Source organism: Lactuca sativa, chromosome 2 (genome assembly GCF_002870075.4).
Source record: "Lactuca sativa cultivar Salinas chromosome 2, Lsat_Salinas_v11, whole genome shotgun sequence".
Taxonomy (NCBI): domain Eukaryota; kingdom Viridiplantae; phylum Streptophyta; class Magnoliopsida; order Asterales; family Asteraceae; genus Lactuca; species Lactuca sativa.
The window spans coordinates 233,479,914-233,483,023 of record NC_056624.2 but is presented as its reverse complement, the minus strand read 5'-3'; the positions used below and the strand labels follow the sequence as shown (position 1 = coordinate 233,483,023).

The 3,110-nt window shown below is 31.5% G+C and overlaps 1 long non-coding RNA gene across 2 annotated transcripts; it reads left to right on the top strand.

The window, feature by feature from the left end:
• Positions 1–980: 980 nt before the first annotated feature.
• Positions 981–2,840, top strand: LOC111888808 (uncharacterized). 2 transcript variants are annotated; one of them, XR_006188899.2, is made up of 6 exons: positions 984–1,051; positions 1,353–1,382; positions 1,565–1,791; positions 1,900–1,983; positions 2,105–2,161; positions 2,598–2,840. It is a non-coding gene; the product is annotated as an uncharacterized LOC111888808 (long non-coding RNA). The 2 variants fall into 2 exon arrangements; XR_008230073.1 differs by having other exon boundaries at positions 981–1,051; positions 1,353–1,791.
• Positions 2,841–3,110: the final 270 nt, after the last annotated feature.

Genomic DNA, 3,110 nt, shown 5'->3' with positions numbered 1-3,110 from the left:
GCCCACAATCGCCGCCCAACTACTTCTTCTATATTCACATCGTCTTCTCCTTCAATGGCATCCATATAATTTTGTCAGATGAATCTTCTTTGCAAGGTCAGTTATGCTTGGGTACTAAATTTGAAAACCCTGTTTATGTTTTCTTTGTATCCTTCATTGAAGAGATTTCTAGCAATGGTTGAAGTATTTGTTTATTTTTGGTTTTATTTGATGTAATTTACCGATCAAGTTTTTCCAAATTGGTTGTTGTCAAATTCATTTTTTTTTTTTTTTTTTGTAATTTACTGATAAAATTTATGTAGTTTCCTGTTTTCTGAGTTCATATAATTGTTTTTAATTATTTTTCTTTTAAAATTTGGTTCAACCCCTCAATTCGTCGTTATTTGGTTCAAAACAAAATATCTGGTGATTCTATCATATTCATGATTTTCCTTGATTTTTCTTACTAAGCCAACGGAAATGTAATTGCTATCGTATGCTAATCATTTCAGGTTATCTAAAGTCAACAAACTCATATTTTTGTCAACGTAAATCATGGAAATTTCCGAAATTGAAGAGAATATGTTTGCGCTGGGTGAACCAAAGGTAAATCTATCGTTATTCTTTTTAATTTAATTACAATTATTATTCATGAACTTATTCATTAGTTGTTTATGTTCCTCCAATTCTGGGCAATCTGCTGAAATTTTCCCAAATATACTTTAGATATAATTTATTGGTTAATATGTTTGTTTTATAATGGCTACATGGAGGAATGTTTAAGACGCTCTCTTTGATCTACATCAAGGTGTTGACCGTTTTCCCCGACTTAGAACCAGATCAAAACGAGAAGGCAGAAGAATTCCAATAACTGGATCAAAGATAGAAACTATACCGGCCGATGATTACTCTTTTTCGCTTTCCCTCTAATTTTCCACTTGAAATTGACTCTCTCTCTCTCTCACACACACACATACATAAACGTACAGGCATGTAGTAGTTTTAATAGTTGCATATGGGTTGTTTTGCAGGTTTACAAAGGATGGAGTGTTAGCTTCCATTTCATCACCAAGTAAGAAAAACATAATCATCTCTTCCATGTTTGGCAAAAAAACTCTTTTTTTTTTTTTTTTAATTTTATTTCTTTGACTATATTTTGTTGATATTTTGCAATGAACTTACCTAAGTGACAGTAAACCTGACAACAAACATTGGTTAGCAGCTCAATAATTTCCATCACTTCAAGCAATTTAAGTTTTTTAATTACACAATCGAAATGTTGCCATATTATTGTATAAATATATTCAACTATAGTGAGTTTCTGGTGTGGGATTGGTACCTTTTCACTCAATTAATTTCTGATTTTGTTGCAGGTTTACAATTTTGATGAAACAACACAAAAGGTACATTTTTTTTGTTTACTTATATCTGATTCATCCATCATCTATAATCATCATATTAGTTTTTTAAATCAACTTATGTTACTAGACCTTGGGTAACCATATTAAAAATCATTTTAGGTTATTAGACCTCAGCAATTTAATGATTTCTTATTACTTGATCAGATTTCATTGATTGTTTGTAGTTTTGGTGAATTATAGTGTTGTTGGTTGATTCCATACGAGTAAGCGACTGTTTCTTTTTTATTTTATTGGCTAAGCACTTGATATTGACCCCATTAAAGGTTTTTTTCCTGAAAAACACCCTCACTTTTACACCAGTCATGATAGGCATCAGAGTAAACTATCAAAGAAGCATCGAACTCTTAATGTTTTCTTGGTAGTTGGTGATTGTATCTTAGTTGGATTACAGGTGATTCTTCCTTCTTCATTTCTTCTCTTCCAGTCATACCATGTATATTCATTCCATTCAAGCTGTTCAAGTTGCTCATTAGCTTACATACCTTTTTTTTTCCCACAGCCAATTTTGGTGTACATATGTAAGATGGATGGGAAGTTGAGCTTTAATGCTATTAGTGTGAATTTTTTGACAGAAGTTGCAAAGGTTATCTTTGCACTTATTATGCTTCTAATACAAGTACACAAGTTATTTTGCTTTAGGTTTAGTTTTTCCCTATTACAATTTACACATGATTGTGCAAATTGAAGAATTTTTGGTTTTACAGGTTACAAATTAGAAGGCTGGAGGCAAGCCACTTCTTTCAGTCCCCGATTTTATACAGGTAATCAAATCTAGCTTTTCCAGACATTTTCTCATGAGGGTAGTTCAGTCATTTGACATTTTTACCTACATTCCTTGTACAAGCATCTCGCAACAATTTGGTTTCTTGAATGACTGAAATATAAAGTGTTCAGATTTATAAACCGTTTGCTGACCATGTTCTTAGGTTGAATCCTCCGAGGTGTAATGCCAACCCATCAAAACTAATTGTAAATGTATTTAAGGTGATTAGGGGTGATTATTGTTGCTTTCTTCCATGTTTCTCATTTTTGATTGTTTGAACCTACTTTTGAATCAAATGGCCTGTTTCTTGCATGTTTGAAGATTTTTGGATATTTATACTGATATTTTTGTTTGTGTATTCTTGAGTCATTCAAATGTTTTCTACTTTTATAACTTGAATCTTTATTTTACTTATTTTTCCATTCAAAATGCAGGTTTGTCTTGAGGGAAGGTCTGCTGGACAATGGTAACTAAACATGATTAAGAAAACCATTGATGAAGGTTCAACTTTTCATTGTGTTGGTTCTTGACAATGCTCATTGGAGTATGCTGGTTAAAATTTTCAGTTGTTATTTTCCTATTTCTTTTGGCTCTTTTGTAAATGATGAAACATCCAAAAAAAACATCAAGCTTCTATAATAATCGACGGCCTCCAATCCTCGCAGCGCGGGGTTTCATCACTAGTTTTATCTATATTACTGTTAATTGCTATATGTTTAGATTGTTTATTTTATTTAAGTTGTTAATTGTTCTTTGGCTAATTGTTTTGAATATGGTGGCTTGATTGTTAATTTATGTATTTATAGTTTCTGGATGATGGCATTCGGTACCCTATTGAAACATTGAACATTAATTTGTGATATTAAGAGGGATAATGATTTAAAAGGATAATATATTTTTTAATTTGTATATATTTAGTAACTGAGTTTTTTTTCCGTCTACATTGC